The sequence below is a fragment of the Rhipicephalus microplus genome, chromosome 6, assembly GCF_043290135.1.
Source record: "Rhipicephalus microplus isolate Deutch F79 chromosome 6, USDA_Rmic, whole genome shotgun sequence".
NCBI lineage: Eukaryota > Metazoa > Arthropoda > Arachnida > Ixodida > Ixodidae > Rhipicephalus > Rhipicephalus microplus.
The window spans coordinates 142990032-143009146 of record NC_134705.1 but is presented as its reverse complement, the minus strand read 5'-3'; the positions used below and the strand labels follow the sequence as shown (position 1 = coordinate 143009146).

Sequence of the window (19115 nt, the reverse complement as noted above, 5' to 3'; positions counted from 1 at the left end):
GTCCCTTGGACACAAGGGTCGTTGACAAGGCAGTTGTGCTATTATCCTTTTATGATTTTATTACTATGACCGTCTATCATTCATCCTCACTTCAAGTGCCACGTCATGCTCATGATTTTAGTATCTATTAGGCCACTATACAGCCACGTAACATTATCATTGCTCACATCCCTAAATACCATTGTTATACACTGACAATTATTACACTTTTATAATTTTTATGGCGCTCTTTGGCCAAACATGGCCCTTGCGCCAATAAAACCAATATAATAATAATACGGCTGGCGTCGGGAGGGCTTGTTTCAACAAGTCCAACCGCGTCCCCTTGTTGGGCTCCGTGGTGGGTGGTCGCCGCTGTTACCGAACACATTCATACTTGTATGGCTTTACAAGCATCCGCCGACCTTGATCGGTCTCGCAAGAGAGGCCGCACCGAAGCAAGTTTTCACGTCTCGAAAGAAACTAAATTTACTTTTGCGAAGTACCACATTATCCACAGTGACAGCACACCTCTAAGAAAATTATCCCCATTTTTGGTGGCCAAGTGCCTAAAAGAAAAAATAGGACCCACATACAAAGCATCCAAAATGTCAAGCGGTGACCTCCTTTTGAAGCTAACCGAAAAAGACCAAGTGCCTAAGCTGTCCCAACTAACCAGCATTGGAGAAACAGCTGTCACCGTTTCGGTCCATCGCTCTCTAAACACCAGCAGGGGAGTAATCTCTGAGGAAGACTTCTTAGGCCTTAGTGACGAAGAGCTCCTCGAAGGTTTCCAAGACCAAAACGTCATCAAAGTCCAAAGAATTGTAATGCGTCACAATAATCAGGAAGTACCCACCAAACACGTAATACTAACCTTTGGAACATGTGAAATGCCCACCTCTCTTAAGGCTGGGTACTTAAAAATAAATGTCAGACCCTACATTCCCAACCCCAGACGCTGTTTCAAATGTCAGAGATTCGGACACGCCTCGCACTCTTGCAGAGGCAAAGAAACATGCGCAAAATGCAGCGCAAACGACCACAAATCAGAAAACTGCTCATCCTCACCCCACTGTGTTAACTGTGACGGGGAACACCCAGCGTATTCCCGGTCATGCCCATGTTGGAAAAAAGAAAAAGAAGTGATCGCTCTGACCGTCAAAGAAAAAATATCATTCAGCGAAGCGCGAACACGGCTGTCATACCTTTTCCACAGAAGTTACGCCGATGTGACGCAGTTGGGGGCAGCGTCACAAAGGCCTCAGGAGTCGACCGCTACCACACCCAGTGGTTCTATGGTGACTCAAACCGCCCCCGTAAAAGAAGCAGCGCCAGCTACTCCATGCACATCAAAGGGCCCGCAGACTCCGGTCTCTCTGGGCCCTAAACTCAATAGAGTGCCACGGCCTGAGATCCGTTTCTCAGCGCCTCACTCTCGATCTTCCAGCGCCTCAGACAAGGCAATGGAGATCGACCACAAAACTCCGGTGTCATCGACACCGAAGGACAAGCGCTCTCTCGAGCGTACCAAACAAGACAAGGACAAAGTCCCTGTAACCACAATAAGTAAGCGATAACCGTAATGGTTATCGTATTTCTTTCTATTTCATAATATTGTCACCTATCATCTTTTATACCAATCAATCCCCAGAAGTATATTTACTTAATTTTATTCTGCCATGGCTTTTATCGTACATTGGAACTGTAGAGGCTTAATTCATAACTTAGGTGACATAAAGGACATCATTAACAAATTCTCACCAGTAGCTTTTTGCCTCCAAGAGACAAATCTTGGTACAAAACACAGCCACTTCCTAAAAGGCTTCAAAGTTGCCCGAAAGGACCGCGAACATTGCAATCGTCTTTCAGGAGGAGTAGCCATAGTGGTGCAGGGCAGCACTCCTACGCGAGATGTCCAAATAGACACATCTTTCGAGGCCGTAGCCGTCACCATCCTATCATACAAGACCATCACCATCTGCTCCCTGTATATCCCACCTCACACCCTTTTCACCACCAAAAACTTAGAAAATCTAGTGGAACAGTTGCCAAAACCATTTATCTTAGTTGGGGATTTCAATGCTCATTCAACCCTTTGGGGTAGCGACAAAACTGACGCAAGAGGGCAAGCCATGGAAGATTTCATTTTATCAAATGACATCTGCCTTCTTAATTCCGGTGCTTTTACCTACTTTTCGCCAACCTCGCGCACTTTTAGTTGCTTAGATCTCGCCATGTGTTCATCGTGTATTTTTAATGATTTTAAATGGGACGTCCTCAACACGTCTTATGGTAGTGATCATCAACCCGGCATCATAAAACTCATACCATCTTACCCAACTCTAACAAGCAGGCCACGCCGAAGGAAACTACAGCTCGCGAACTGGCCAGTTTTCACAGAAAACGCTAAGCTCGATGAAGTTTTCTCATCGGAACTTTCTGTTGAGGAACTAAACGAAGAGTTCGTCAAAGTGTTAATCTTAGCAGCCGAAAAAGCAATACCGCAATCACCCGGCATCGTACGCAAGAAATTCAACCCTTGGTGGACAAACGAGTGTACTGATGCCAAAAAACTACAAAATAAGGCCTGGGGAATTCTACGAAGATACCCCACGTACACCAACCTCATCAACTTTAAACAGGCAAAAGCCAGAGCCCGATTTATTCGAAGACAGGCAGAAAAGAATTCATGGCAAAAATACATATCATCATTTAACAGTTCAGTCACATCTAAACACATCTGGGACCAGGTGAGGAAGTTCAAAGGAGAGTACTCCTCCTACACAATACCACTGCTCACAAGTCCAGACACACAATCAACACTAGAAGACCAGGCCAACCTATTAGGAGAACACTTTTATAAGGTATCATGCTCAGCAAATTACACCAATACATTCCTGAAATATAAAGAAAATGCAGAAAGACAAAGATTGCCTACTACGTAGACGGCACCCCTGGGCTGACCCACCCAGGGGAAATCGGCAGTCGCCTTTTCCTATCTCTCTCTCCCTACATCTTCGTCTTTATCTCTTACTGTTTATCTGTCCTGTCTTCTACTCTCTTCTGTTTACTTCCAAACTTCCTGGCGGCGAGGGTTAACCCTGTGCAAATAGCCTACCTTGGTCTAGGCGCATTGGGTTATAGTTGCGTTGTACGGCTGGCGTCTGCAGGTTTTAGCATCCACAAACTTGTAGCGTCCCCTTGTTGGGCTCCGTGGTGGGTGGCCGCCAACGCTTCTGAAGAAAATTAAACTGGCATGCATAAAGCATTTCCCCTATTAAGTGATCGTGCCTCTTCAAAGCGGGTACGCACCGAAGATATCAATTTTTTCCTCCGGCCAAGACAAACCTTTCCTCATTTCCACGTTATACACTGCGAAAAAACTAACAAGCAAGCCAGAACAGTATCCCCCTTCGTAGTGGCTAGGTCCTTAACCGAAACTCTCGGTGCCGGGTACAAGGTTACCAAAATGGCCAGTGGAGATCTACTCCTCGAAGTACGTGACAAAGACCAATTTGATAAACTGAACACCCTCACAACGTTTGGAGACACACCCATCAGTATTACGCCACACAGGTCTATGAACTCATCTCGCGGGGTCGTTTCGGACGCAGATTTGCTTGACCTGACCGAAGCTGAACTTCTTGAAGGATGGAAGAGCGAGAACGTGACAAACGTACAGCGCATTAAGATAAGAAGAGATCAAAAGGAAATACCAACAAAACACTTAGTACTGACCTTTGCTTCGAGCGATTTGCCGGAAACAATTCAGACTGGGTACACAAAAACATCTGTGAGGCCATATATTCCCAACCCCCGCCGTTGCTTCCATTGTCAGAGATATGGCCACGGCTCGCAAAGCTGTCGTGGCCAGAAAACTTGTGCTATGTGTGGAGTCGTGGGCCATGCGTCCGAACACTGCGAAGCACCTGCACACTGTGTAAACTGTGGCGGTAATCATGCCGCGTACTCACGTTCTTGTTCTTTCTGGAAAAAAGAAAAAGAAATCATCACTTTAAAGATAAAAGAAAACATTACATTTAAAGAAGCAAGAAAAAGAGTCTCGCCATTTTATGGCCCTACATATGCTGATGCGGTGCGCCAGGGGGCAGTGTCGCACCAGCCCTCGCCACTCCTTCGGCCTGCGCAGAGCGAGCCATTGGCTGTGGCGCCTGCCCCCAAGGCGGCAGTAGTTGAGTCTACTCCGCCTACTATTGAACAGAGACCAGGGACTCCAGGGTCCTCGGGTCTCAAGGCCTCACCTCGCCAGGCGAGGCCCAAGCTTCGAAAAACCAGCTCGCATGAGCGGGCATCCAGTGCCTCCGAGGAGGCAATGGATACGGCGGCACCTCTGGTGCCAAAAGAGCGGCGCGGCTCTCAGGAGCGCGCCAAGAAAACTAAAAAGCTCATAACAGGGCCTGATAATAGCCCTGCTACTTGAGCTCGACCTTTCAGTTTAAACAAGTCACTCCCTTAACGTACACACAGCACTACTTTACTTCCAATATGGAAACACAAATTATACATTGGAACGTCAGAGGCCTGCTTAAAAACCTCGACGACGTCCAAGAGCTTTTATACAAACACTCACCTCAAGTGCTGTGTGTACAGGAAACACATCTTAAATCCTCCAATACAAATTTTTTACGTGCTTACGTCATATACCGAAAGGACCGAGATGATGCTGTGGCGTCATCCGGTGGCGTAGCCATTATTATTAACCAAGGAGTAGCGTGTACACATTTACCACTCCAGACATCCCTTGAGGCGGTGGCTGTTCGAGCGGTACTCTTAAACAAACTCGTCACCATCTGCTCTTTGTATGTACCTCCCCACCAACGTCTTGAAAAACGTGAATTTCAGTCCCTAATAGACGAACTACCGGAACCTTATTTGCTTCTTGGGGACCTAAATGCACATAGTGGACTGTGGGGCGATTCTCGCTGTGATGCACGAGGTCGTCTCATTGAACAATTTCTCTTCTCTTCTGGCGCCTGTTTGTTGAATAGGAAAGAGCCAACCTACTATAACGTTGCCAACAAAACTTACTCGTCTATAGACCTCAGCATCGTATCACCTTCACTTCTACCCCTATTGAAATGGAAAATCATAAACAATCCATATGGAAGTGACCATTTTCCTGTAGTGTTGAGTTCACAAACAACATATGAATGTCCTCTACATGTTCCCAAATGGCTGATAAACAAAGCAGACTGGGAACAGTTCCACAACACTACACGTTTGAGTTGGACAGACATATGTAGGTTAAACATAGATGAAGCTGTGAAGTACTTCACAGCTTTTCTAACTGACGCAGCAGCCAGGTGCATACCGCAAACATCTGGAATGCCCGGCAAACGACACGTCCCATGGTGGAACACGGAGTGTCGTAATGCGCGAAAGGAACAGAACAGGGCATGGAGATTGCTGCGCAACTCGCCAACAGCGGAAAATCTTGACACGTTCAAGAAAATAAAGTCTCAAGGAAGGAGAACGCGTCGGCAGGCCAGAAGAGAAAGCTGGCAGAAGTTTTTGTCAGGGATTAATTCATACACACAGGAGGCAAAAGTCTGGAACATGGTCGGTAGGATAGCAGGGAAACAAGTACACACACTTCCACTCGTAAACACTCAAGGTGATACCTTGGAAGATCAGGCAAACTTCCTCGGGGCACACTTTGAACGGGTATCCAGCTCGTCCCACTATACTGACACTTTCCAAAAATACAGAACAAGAATAGAAAAGCAGAAACTCGAACACAAATGCACTAGATCCGAGGCATATAACCAAGCTTTCAGCCTAGCTGAGCTGCAAATGTCTCTAAACTCCTGCAGTACTTCTGCCCCAGGTTCTGACCGTGTGATGTATGAAATGTTAAAAAACCTACCAAACGAAACCCGTAAAACCTTACTTTGTTTGTACAATGCTATTTGGTCTTCTGGCACTATTCCTACCTCCTGGAAAGAGGCTATTGTTATTCCCATTTTGAAAGAGGGCAAGGACCCTTCTTTACCCTCGAGTTATAGGCCTATAGCACTTACAAGCTGCTTGTGCAAAGTCTTCGAAAAAATGATAAACTGCCGACTTGTACATTTTCTTGAAACAAATAATTTGCTCGACCCATTTCAGTGCGGGTTTCGAGAAGGTAGATCCACCACAGACCACCTTGTTCGTATCGAGGCACAGATCAGAGACGCCTTCGTCCATAAACAATACTTTCTCTCTGTGTTCCTAGATATCGAAAAGGCGTATGATACAACATGGCGGTTCGGCATTCTAAGAGACCTGTCTCACCTTGGTGTGCGCGGAAGAATGTTTCATATAATCGAAAGTTACCTGTCAAAGCGGACTTTCCGTGTCCGTCTGGGCAGTGTGCTTTCCCAAACATTTGTCCAGGAAACAGGCGTGCCACAAGGTGGCGTGCTTAGTTGCACACTTTTTATTATCAAAATGAACTCTTTGCACTTGTCCATTCCCCGCAATATGTTCTATTGTACATATGTCGACGACGTTCAACTTGGCTTCAAGTCATGCAACTTGGCCATATGTGAGCGGCAGGTTCAGCTGGGTTTAAATAAGATCTCCAAATGGGCAGATGAAAACGGATTTCGACTTAACCCACAAAAAAGCACGTGTGTTTTGTTCTCTCGAAAGAGAGGCATGCACTCGGTACCTGACATTCGACTGAACGGGCAACGTCTGTCCGTCAAAGCCGAGCATAAATTCTTAGGCCTAATCTTGGACAACAAGTTGACCTTCGTGCCGTACATCAAGTATCTAAAAACAAAATGTTTAAAAGCCATGAATGTTTTAAAAGTGTTGTCACGTACTACTTGGGGTAGTGATAGGCAATGCCTCATGAACCTCTATAGAAGCCTCATTCGCACCCGCTTAGATTATGGGGCCGTTGTCTATCAGTCTGCTACTCAAAGTGCCTTGAAGATGCTGGACCCCGTGCACCATTTGGGCATCCGCCTTTCTACGGGTGCTTTTCGCACCAGCCCCGTAGAAAGCCTTTACGTTGAGTCAAATGAGTGGTCGCTTCACCTGCAAAGAACCTACATGTCCTTTGATTATTTCCTTAAGGTGAAAGCAGACAAGAGGCACCCCTCATACTCTACTATAAATGACTTGTCGAGCTCCATTCTTTTTCAAAACAGGCCTTCAATGAGGCAGCCCTTCTCAGTTCGCCTGAAGGGTCTAGCCGAGGACACTGGAGTGTCACTCGAACACAATTTAATGGCTCCTGTAGCATACCCGCCACCGTGGCAGTGGCAGACTATAGATTGCGATGTGTCTTTTTTAGAAGTTACTAAACATGCGCCTATTGCCCATATTCGAACATACTTCTTGGAACTTCAACACAAATACACACGTCCTGAGTTTTTTACAGATGCCTCTAAGTCTAACTCCTCTGTGTCCTACGCTGCTGTTGGCCCTTCCTTTTCGGATGCTGGCCCTCTACATCCAGACACAAGTATCTTCACGGCGGAAGCTTACGCGATACTTGTGGCAGCTAAACACATCAAACAATTACAAATACAAAAAGCAGTAATTTATACAGACTCCCTTAGTGTGGTAACGGCTCTGCACAGTCTTAAAAAACAAAAAAACCCTGTCCTCATCTCACTTTACTCTATTTTGTGCACACTTTACACAAACAACCAACATGTTGTAGTGTGCTGGGTGCCAGGGCATCGTGAAATTCAAGGCAACGTGATGGCGGATCAGCTTGCTGCATCCGTCCACGAGGGCACCGCCACTACACCCATATTAATCCCGGCCCTTGATCTTAAGCCGTCTCTCAAACGAAACATCAGAGACTTCTGGCAGAGCAAGTGGAATACACACACACAAAACAAACTACACATTATTAAGCCACACCTTGGTCATTGGCTGCCAGTATCAAAATCGCGTTATACAGAGGTAATACTAACGAGACTCAGGATAGGACACACATACGCAACACACACACATCTTTTGTCTAGTGACGATCCACCATTGTGCGACAAATGTGGTGAAACATTAACAGTCCTTCACATACTAATCCAGTGTAAACATTTAGAAACTCTAAGAAAACAACATTTTCCATTACTCTACCGACAACATATACCTTCACACCCTGCAATGTTTGTCGGTAGGGAACCACTTTTTAGTCATAAATTATTGTTAGCGTTTTTAAAAGAAATTCACAGCTTTCATGTCATATACCCGGGCATACCGTAGCATGACCTCTCCAGAGAGGTTTTTGCTGCGGTGGCTACACAAGAAAGCACATGCCTCACGGCCCTTGGACGCAAGGGTTTGAACGAGTGAGGCACTTGTGCTAATGCCATACATATCCACCATCGTCTTTTATTATCACCAACTTTTGTCATCTATTCACACCACACACACCTTTCACGGCATGGTCATCATTTTATTACTTGTATGTTTTTACCCGCCTTACTGCGAGGAATTTTATGGCCCTTATACAGCCACTTATCACAATCATTGTCCATATCTTTAGTAAGATGAACTGGCGCTCTTTGGCCGTGAATCGGCCCTTGCGCCATAAAACATCAAACATCATCATCATCTCTTCTGTTTACTTCCAAACTTCCTGGCGGCGAGGGTTAACCCTGTGCAAATAGCCTACTTTGGTCTAGGCGCATTGGGTTATAGTTGCGTTGTACGGCTGGCGTCTGCAGGTTTTAGCATCCACAAACTTGTAGCGTCCCCTTGTTGTGCTCTGTGGTGGGTGGCCGCCAACGCTTCTGAAGAAAATTAAACTGGCATGCATAAAGCATTTCCCCTATTAAGTGATCGTGCCTCCTCAAAGCGGGTACGCACCGAAGATATCAATTTTTTCCTCCGGCCAAGACAAACCTTTCCCCATTTCCACGTTATACACTGCGAAAAAACTAACAAGCAAGCCAGAACAGTATCCCCCTTCGTAGTGGCTAGGTCCTTAACCGAAACTCTCGGTGCCGGGTACAAGGTTACCAAAATGGCCAGTGGAGATCTACTCCTCGAAGTACGTGACAAAGACCAATTTGATAAACTGAACACCCTCACAACGTTTGGAGACACACCCATCAGTATTACGCCACACAGGTCTATGAACTCATCTCGCGGGGTCGTTTCGGACGCAGATTTGCTTGACCTGACCGAAGCTGAACTTCTTGAAGGATGGAAGAGCGAGAACGTGACAAACGTACAGCGCATTAAGATAAGAAGAGATCAAAAGGAAATACCAACAAAAGTACTGACCTTTGCTTCGAGCGATTTGCCGGAAACAATTCAGACTGGGTACACAAAAACATCTGTGAGGCCATATATTCCCAACCCCCGCCGTTGCTTCCATTGTCAGAGATATGGCCACGGCTCGCAAAGCTGTCGTGGCCAGAAAACTTGTGCTATGTGTGGAGTCGTGGGCCATGCGTCCGACAACTGCGAAGCACCTGCACACTGTGTAAACTGTGGCGGTAATCATGCCGCGTACTCACGTTCTTGTTCTTTCTGGAAAAAAGAAAAAGAAATCATCACTTTAAAGATAAAAGAAAACATTACATTTAAAGAAGCAAGAAAAAGAGTCTCGCCATTTTATGGCCCTACATATGCTGATGCGGCGCGCCAGGTGGCAGTGTCGCACCAGCCCTCGCCACTCCTTCGGCCTGCGCAGAGCGAGCCATTGGCTGTGGCGCCTGCCCCCAAGGCGGCAGTAGTTGAGTCTACTCCGCCTACTATTGAACAGAGACCAGGGACTCCAGGGTCCTCGGGTCTCAAGGCCTCACCTCGCCAGGCGAGGCCCGAGCTTCGAAAAACCAGCTCGCATGAGCGGGCATCCAGTGCCTCCGAGGAGGCAATGGATACGGCGGCACCTCTGGTGCCAAAAGAGCGGCGCGGCTCTCTGGAGCGCGCCAAGAAAACTAAAAAGCTCATAACAGGGCCTGATAATAGCCCTGCTACTTGAGCTCGACCTTTCAGTTTAAACAAGTCACTCCCTTAACGTACACACAGCACTACTTTACTTCCAATATGGAAACACAAATTATACATTGGAACGTCAGAGGCCTGCTTAAAAACCTCGACGACGTCCAAGAGCTTTTATACAAACACTCACCTCAAGTGCTGTGTGTACAGGAAACACATCTTAAATCCTCCAATACAAATTTTTTACGTGCTTACGTCATATACCGAAAGGACCAAGATGATGCTGTGGCGTCATCCGGTGGCGTAGCTATTATTATTAACCAAGGAGTAGCGTGTACACATTTACCACTCCAGACATCCCTTGAGGCGGTGGCTGTTCGAGCGGTACTCTTAAACAAACTCGTCACCATCTGCTCTTTGTATGTACCTCCCCACCAACGTCTTGAAAAACGTGAATTTCAGTCCCTAATAGACGAACTACCGGAACCTTATTTGCTTCTTGGGGACCTAAATGCACATAGTGGACTGTGGGGCGATTCTCGCTGTGATGCACGAGGTCGTCTCATTGAACAATTTCTCTTCTCTTCCGGCGCCTGTTTGTTGAATAGGAAAGAGCCAACCTACTATAACGTTGCCAACAAAACTTACTCGTCTATAGACCTCAGCATCGTATCACCTTCACTTCTACCCCTATTGAAATGGAAAATCATAAACAATCCATATGGAAGTGACCATTTTCCTGTAGTGTTGAGTTCACAAACAACATATGAATGTCCTCTACATGTTCCCAAATGGCTGATAAACAAAGCAGACTGGGAACAGTTCCACAACACTACACGTTTGAGTTGGACAGACATATGTAGGTTAAACATAGATGAAGCTGTGAAGTACTTCACAGCTTTTCTAACTGACGCAGCAGCCAGGTGCATACCGCAAACATCTGGAATGCCCGGCAAACGACACGTCCCATGGTGGAACACGGAGTGTCGTAATGCGCGAAAGGAACAGAACAGGGCATGGAGATTGCTGCGCAACTCGCCAACAGCGGAAAATCTTGACACGTTCAAGAAAATAAAGTCTCAAGGAAGGAGAACGCGTCGGCAGGCCAGAAGAGAAAGCTGGCAGAAGTTTTTGTCAGGGATTAATTCATACACACAGGAGGCAAAAGTCTGGAACATGGTCGGTAGGATAGCAGGGAAACAAGTACACACACTTCCACTCGTAAACACTCAAGGTGATACCTTGGAAGATCAGGCAAACTTCCTCCGGGCACACTTTGAACGGGTATCCAGCTCGTCCCACTATACTGACACTTTCCAAAAATACAGAACAAGAATAGAAAAGCAGAAACTCGAACACAAATGCACTAGATCCGAGGCATATAACCAAGCTTTCAGTCTAGCTGAGCTGCAAATGTCTCTAAACTCCTGCAGTACTTCTGCCCCAGGTTCAGACCGTGTGATGTATGAAATGTTAAAAAACCTACCAAACGAAACCCGTAAAACCTTACTTTGTTTGTACAATGCTATTTGGTCTTCTGGCACTATTCCTACCTCCTGGAAAGAGGCTATTGTTATTCCCATTTTGAAAGAGGGCAAGGACCCTTCTTTACCCTCGAGTTATAGGCCTATAGCACTTACAAGCTGCTTGTGCAAAGTCTTCGAAAAAATGATAAACTGCCGACTTGTACATTTCCTTGAAACAAATAATTTGCTCGACCCATTTCAGTGCGGGTTTCGAGAAGGTAGATCCACCACAGACCACCTTGTTCGTATCGAGGCACAGATCAGAGACGCCTTCGTCCATAAACAATATTTTCTCTCTGTGTTCCTCGATATCGAAAAGGCGTATGATACTACATGGCGTTACGGAATTCTAAAAGACCTGTCCCACCTTGGTGTGCGCGGAAGAATGTTTCATATAATCGAAAGTTACCTGTCAAACCGGACATTCCGTGTCCGTCTGGGCAGTGTGCTCTCCCAAACATTTGTCCAGGAAACAGGCGTGCCACAAGGTGGCGTGCTTAGTTGCACACTTTTTATTATCAAAATGAATTTTTCGCACTTGTCCATTCCTCGCAATATGTTCTATTGTACATATGTTGACGACGTTCAGCTTGGCTTCAAGTCATGCAACTTGGCCATGTGTGAGCGGCAGGTTCAGCTTGGTTTAAATAAGGTCTCCAAATGGGCAGATGAAAACGGATTTCCACTTAACCCACAAAAAAGCACGTGTGTCTTGTTCTCTCGAAAGAGAGGCATGCACTCGGAAACCGACATTCAACTGAACGGGCAACGTCTGTCCGTCAAAGCCGAGCATAAATTCTTAGGCTTAATCTTGGACAACAAGCTGACCTTCGTACCCCACATAAAGTATTTAAAAACAAAATGTTTAAAAGCCATGAATGTTATAAAAGTGTTGTGACGTACTACGTGGGGTAGTGACAGGAAATGCCTCATGAACCTGTATAGAAGCCTTATTCGCACCCGCTTAGATTATGGGGCCATTGTTTATCAGTCAGCGACTCAAAGTGCTTTGAAGATGCTGGATCCCGTGCACCATTCGGGCATCCGCCTTTCTACGGGTGCTTTTCGCACCAGCCCCGTAGAAAGCCTTTACGTTGAGTCAAATGAGTGGTCGCTTCATCTGCAAAGAACCTACATGTCCTTTGTATATTTCCTTAAGGTGAAAGCAGACAAGAGGCACCCCTCATACTCTACAATTAATGACTTGTCGAGCTCCATTCTTTTTCAAAACAGGCCTTCAATGAGGCAGCCCTTCTCAGTTCGCCTGAAGGGTCTAGCTGAGGACACTGGAGTGTCACTCGAACACAGTTTAATTGCTCCTGTAGCATACCCGCCACCGTGGCAGTGGCAGACTATAGATTGCGATGTGTCTTTTTTAGAAGTTACTAAACATGCGCCTATTGCCCATATTCGAACATACTTCTTGGAACTTCAACACAAATACACACGTCCTGAGTTTTTTACAGATGCCTCCAAGACTAACTCCTCTGTGTCCTACGCTGCTGTCGGCCCATCCTTTTCGGATGCTGGCCCTCTACATCCACGCACAAGTATCTTCACAGCGGAAGCTTACGCGATACTTGTGGCAGCTAAACACATCAAACAATCACAAATACAAAAAGCAGTAATTTATACAGACTCCCTCAGTGTGGTAACGGCTCTGCACAGTCTTAAAAAACAAAAAAACCCTGTCCTCGTTTCACTTTACTCCATTTTATGCACCCTCTACACACTCAACAGACATGTTGTTGTGTGCTGGGTGCCAGGGCACCGTGAGATTCAAGGCAACGTGATGGCGGATCAGCTTGCTGCATCCGCCCACGAAAGCACCGCCATTACACCGACATCAATCCCGGCCCTTGATCTTAAGCCTTCTCTCAAACGAAAACTCAGGGACTACTGGCAGAGCAAGTGGGATACACACACACAAAACAAACTACACGTTATCAAGCCACACCTTGGCCATTGGCCACCAGTATCAAAATCACGTCTAACAGAGGTAACACTAACAAGACTCAGGATAGGACACACATACACGACACACACACATCTTTTATCCGGTGGTGATCCACCATTGTGTGATAAATGTGGTGAGACATTAACAGTTCTTCGCGTTTTAATTCAATGTAAACATTTAGACACTCTAAGAAGACAACACTTCCCACTATCCTACCGACAACATATACCTTTACACCCTGCAATGTTCGTCGGTAGGGAACCGCTTTTTAGTCACAAATCATTATTAGCGTTTTTAAAGGAAATTCATAATTTTCATATCATATACCCGGGCATACCGTAGCACGACCTCTCTAGAGAGGTTTTTGCTGCGGTGGCTACACAGAAAAGCACTTGCCTCACGGCCCTTGCACGCAAGGGTACTAACGTGTGAGGTACTTGTGCTAATGCCATACATGTCCACCATTGTTTTTCATTATCACCAACTTTTGTCACCTATTCACACCACACACACTTTTCACGGCATGGTCATGATTTTATTACTTGTATGTTTTTACCCGCTTTACTGCGAGGAATTTTATGGCCCCTATACAGCCGCTAATCACAACCATTGTCCACATTCCTGGTTCATGAACTGGCGCTCTTTGGCCATCAAATGGCCCTTGCGCCAAAAAACACCATATATCATCATCATCATCTTTTTCAAAACAGGCCTTCAATGAGGCAGCCCTTCTCAGTTCGCCTGAAGGGTCTAGCCGAGGACACTGGAGTGTCACTCGAACACAATTTAATGGCTCCTGTAGCATACCCGCCACCGTGGCAGTGGCAGACTATAGATTGCGATGTGTCTTTTTTAGAAGTTACTAAACATGCGCCTATTGCCCATATTCGAACATACTTCTTGGAACTTCAACACAAATACACACGTACTGAGTTTTTTACAGATGCCTCTAAGTCTAACTCCTCTGTGTCCTACGCTGCTGTTGGCCCTTCCTTTTCGGATGCTGGCCCTCTACATCCAGACACAAGTATCTTCACGGCGGAATCTTACGCGATACTTGTGGCAGCTAAACACATCAAACAATTACAAATACAAAAAGCAGTAATTTATACAGACTCCCTTTGTGTGGTAACGGCTCTGCACAGTCTTAAAAAACAAAAAAAAAACCCTGTCCTCATCTCACTTTACTCTATTTTGTGCACACTTTACACACTCAACCAACATGTTGTAGTGTGCTGGGTGCCAGGGCATCGTGAAATTCAAGGCAACGTGATGGCGGATCAGCTTGCTGCATCCGTCCACGAGGGCACCGCCACTACACCCATATTAATCCCGGCCCTTGATCTTAAGCCGTCTCTCAAACGAAACATCAGAGACTTCTGGCAGAGCAAGTGGAATACGCACACACAAAACAAACTACACATTATTAAGCCACACCTTGGTCATTGGCTGCCAGTATCAAAATCGCGTTATACAGAGGTAATACTAACGAGACTCAGGATAGGACACACATACGCAACAGACACACATCTTTTGTCTAGTGACGATCCACCATTGTGCGACAAATGTGGTGAAACATTAACAGTCCTTCACATACTAATCCAGTGTAAACATTTAGAAACTCTAAGAAAACAACATTTTCCATTACTCTACCGACAACGTATACCTTCACACCCTGCAATGTTTGTCGGTAGGGAACCACTTTTTAGTCATAAATCATTGTTAGCGTTTTTAAAAGAAATTCACAGCTTTCATGTCATATACCCGGGCATACCGTAGCATGACCTCTCCAGAGAGGTTTTTGCTGCGGTGGCTACACAAGAAAGCACATGCCTCACGGCCCTTGGACGCAAGGGTTTGAACGAGTGAGGCACTTGTGCTAATGCCATACATATCCACCATCGTCTTTTATTATCACCAACTTTTGTCATCTATTCACACCACACACACCTTTCACGGCATGGTCATCATTTTATTACTTGTATGTTTTTACCCGCCTTACTGCGAGGAATTTTATGGCCCTTATACAGCCACTTATCACAATCATTGTCCATATTTTTGGTAAGATGAACTGGCGCTCTTTGACCGTGAATCGGCCCTTGCGCCATAAAACATCAAACATCATCATCATCATCAAGATTGCCTACTAGCAGTACCTCAAATGAAAGTTATAACCTTCCGCTTACGCAGCACGAATTGAACAGGGTACTCTCTGCCGGTAAAAAAACGGCAACAGGGTCTGACCAGATACACTACGCAATGTTGGCACACCTATCCCAAGCATCGGCACGGGCACTTCTCCAATTCTTCAACAAAATATGGGACTCTGGCATAATGCCTGAAGATTGGAAAAAAGCCATAGTCATACCATTCCTAAAACCTGGTAAACCCCCAACAACCCCAAGTAGCTACAGGCCCATTGCATTAACAAGTTGCCTTGCAAAAACTTACGAAAGCATCATAAATATTAGACTTACCTTCACTCTGGAATCGGAGCACCTAATAGACGCACACCAGTGCGGATACAAAAAGGGCTGTTCCACCACTGATCACATTGTTAGGCTGGAACAAGAAATACGACAAGCATTTCTACACAAACAGTTCTGTCTCTCGGTCTTCTTTGACCTAGAGAAAGCATATGACACAACTTGGAGATACGGAATTCTCAGAGATTTAGCTAACTTAGGGATTCGCGGAAGAATGCTGAACTGCTTACACGATTTTTTATCGAATAGAACTTTTCAAGTACGTTTGGGTACGGTACTGTCACGAACATTTGTGCAAGAAAATGGTGTACCACAGGGCTGCGTTTTGAGCACCACCCTGTTTATAGTAAAAATGAACTCCATCAACAGGGCAATACCCCGTACAGTCATGCACTCCATCTATGTTGATGATCTACAAATTGCATGCCGAGCCTCCAGCCTATCATCCTGTGAAAGGCAACTCCAAATTACAATAAATCGGCTCACGAAATGGGCCGACCAAAATGGTTTCCGCTTTTCAGCCCAAAAAACCACAGCTGTTCTCTTTACACAAAAGAGAGGGCTGTTCCCTGAACCCGCGCTCAAACTATACAACATCAACATGCCGGTAAAACAAGAACACAAATTTCTAGGAATCACATTCGACCGAAAACTAAACTTTCTGCCACACATAAATGCACTGAAAACTAAGGCAAACAGAGCACTCAATGTGCTCAAAGTACTCTCCCATAAACACTGGGGTTCCGATCGATTCTGCTTTATACGTATTTACCGATCCCTTGTACGCAGCATTTTAGACTACGGATGCATAGTCTACGGCTCGGCGCGAAACTCATACATCCGCCGTCTTGACCCTATACACAACCTCGGTCTCCGTCTGTCAAGTGGTGCTTACAGAACATCACCTGTGCAAAGTCTATACGTAGAATGCAATGAGCCCCCTCTATGTGATCGAAGAGCATTACTAACCTTGTCATATGTTTTAAGAATAAGGTCGTCACCTGAACACATCTGCTATGAAATTGCCGCAAAATGTGACTCACGCTCACACTATCTCAACAAACCGAACCTAATCAAACCACTTGTCGTACGTTTCGAGGAATACTGCCGCTTTTATACCATCCCTGTTGAATCACTAGATGTCGCTATTAAACCACCAAGACTGCCGCCATGGTTTGACCTGTCACAGCTATGCGAATTTTCACTTGGCCGTTTCAACAAAAAAAGCACCCCACCAGAACACATAATTCAAGAATTTTATACACTTCAGCACGAATATAGGGATTACGAAGAATTTTACACAGATGGCTCAAAAACGGAGGACCACGTGGGTATTGGGATTGTGACGACGAAAAGCGCAATTTCTGTGAAAGTACCTCGTAGTTTTTCCATTTTTTCAGCTGAAGCTTATGCCTTGAGTGAAGCAGTTCGGAAAATCATCGCTGAAAAATACAAGAAAGCAATCATATACACCGACTCACTAAGCACACTAAAAGCACTACATATAAAATCCGAATGTGAGCCTATAGTAGGCGACATTCTAAACATGGTATACTTAAACAGCCAGGCAACCTGCATCCGTTTCTGCTGGGTCCCAAGTCATGTTGGGATACCTGGAAACGAAAAAGCAGATAAGTATGCTTCCCAGGCAGCCCATAAAACAGTAACAAAAGTAAAAATTCCCCTTAAAGATATCCAGAGAACAATTCGCCTGGCCCTACTAGCAAAATGGCAAAAGCAATGGGACACCTGCACGAACAATAAGCTCCACCTGGTGAAACCCACACTCGGGGAATGGAAGACCTGCCGTCACCAGCAACGGTTTATTGAAGTTGTATTATGCCGACTTCGCATTGGACACACACACTTGACACACAACTTCTTACTCGCAAAGGAAGAACAACCAACGTGTGAAAAATGCCAAGAAGCGTTAACACTTATGCACATCCTAATCACATGTCCTACCATTGAAACACAGAGACAAAAATATTTCAGCAAGCTATACAAACAACACGTACCTTTACACCCTGCTTTGTTCCTAGGAGATGACCCTCTAGTACCTCTGCCTGACTTGCTAAACTTTCTGAAAGAAAGTAACCTGTTAAATAAGCTTTAAAATCTCATCTTTTTAGCGTCCATTCCTGAAAGTCTTGTGTCTGGCGCAGCATAGCCTTAGCTGCTTTTGCGCCATAAAAAACCAAATTAACCTAACTTTGGTATCTTTCCTACTTGCAGGCTGGCCACCAAAAACAGTGTGAACCTCGGTGCTAAGGGCTTGAATGCCACGGGGTTGTAGTGCCACCAACAGCAAGGGGATCGCGTCGTGATGGAAGAAGGGGATGCACGTGATCACGTGCGATGCAGCAGCAATACTGGCGCGAGGGGGACAGAAAATAAAAAAAACATTGGTTGTGTGAAAACCTGTCGAGTCTTTTTCTCACATGTGCTACACAAGGTATTGTAACGTTCTCCTCATTGTGGACATGTACTGTGATAGGGACAACAGCTGCCTTTGTGTAGTATTTCTGAATGCTTTGTTATTGTTACTAACGCAAAGCTGTCACATAATTTAACCTTTTACCTCACTGAAATTATAAATGAACTGTAATAATTACAAGAGCAAGCCTAAAAATGTTGATACTTCATGTTACTTTGTCTGAAAAATGTTAGTTTTTGAAGCATGAAGTTGGTTTTGTTTAATCCCAAACAAGCGAACTCCACTTATTAAAGGATGATGATGATGATATATGGTGTTTTTGGCGCAAGGGCCATTTGATGGCCAAAGAGCGCCAGTTCATGCGACAAGGAATGTGGACAATGATTGTGATTAGCGGCTGTATAAGGGCCATAAAATTCCTCGCGGTAAGGCGGGTAAAAACATACAAGTAATAAAATCATGACCATGCCGTGAAAGGTGTGTGTGGTGTGAATAGATAGCAAAAGTTGGTGATAATAAAAAACGATGGTGTATATGTATGGCATTAGCACAAGTGCCTCACTGGTTCATACCCTTGCGTGCAAGGGCGGTGAGGCAAGTGCTTTCCTGTGTAGCCACCGCAGCAAAAACCTCCCTGGAGAGGTCGAGCTACGGGATGCCCGGGTATATGATATGAAAATTACGAATTTCTTTTAAAAACGCTAACAATGATTTATGACTAAAAAGCGGTTCCCTATCAACGAACATTGCAGGGTGTAAAGGTATATGTTGTCAGTAGGGTAATGGAAAATGCTGTTTTTTTATAGTTTCTA

The 19115-nt window shown here is 45.3% G+C and overlaps 1 long non-coding RNA gene across 1 annotated transcript; it reads left to right on the top strand.

Annotated features, from left to right (window-relative positions):
* The first annotated feature begins 281 nt into the window (after nt 1-281).
* LOC142765578 (uncharacterized) lies at nt 282-18286 on the top strand. Its single transcript, XR_012884322.1, has 2 exons — nt 282-2923; nt 15531-18286. It is a non-coding gene; the product is annotated as an uncharacterized LOC142765578 (long non-coding RNA).
* The last annotated feature ends 829 nt before the right edge of the window (nt 18287-19115 follow it).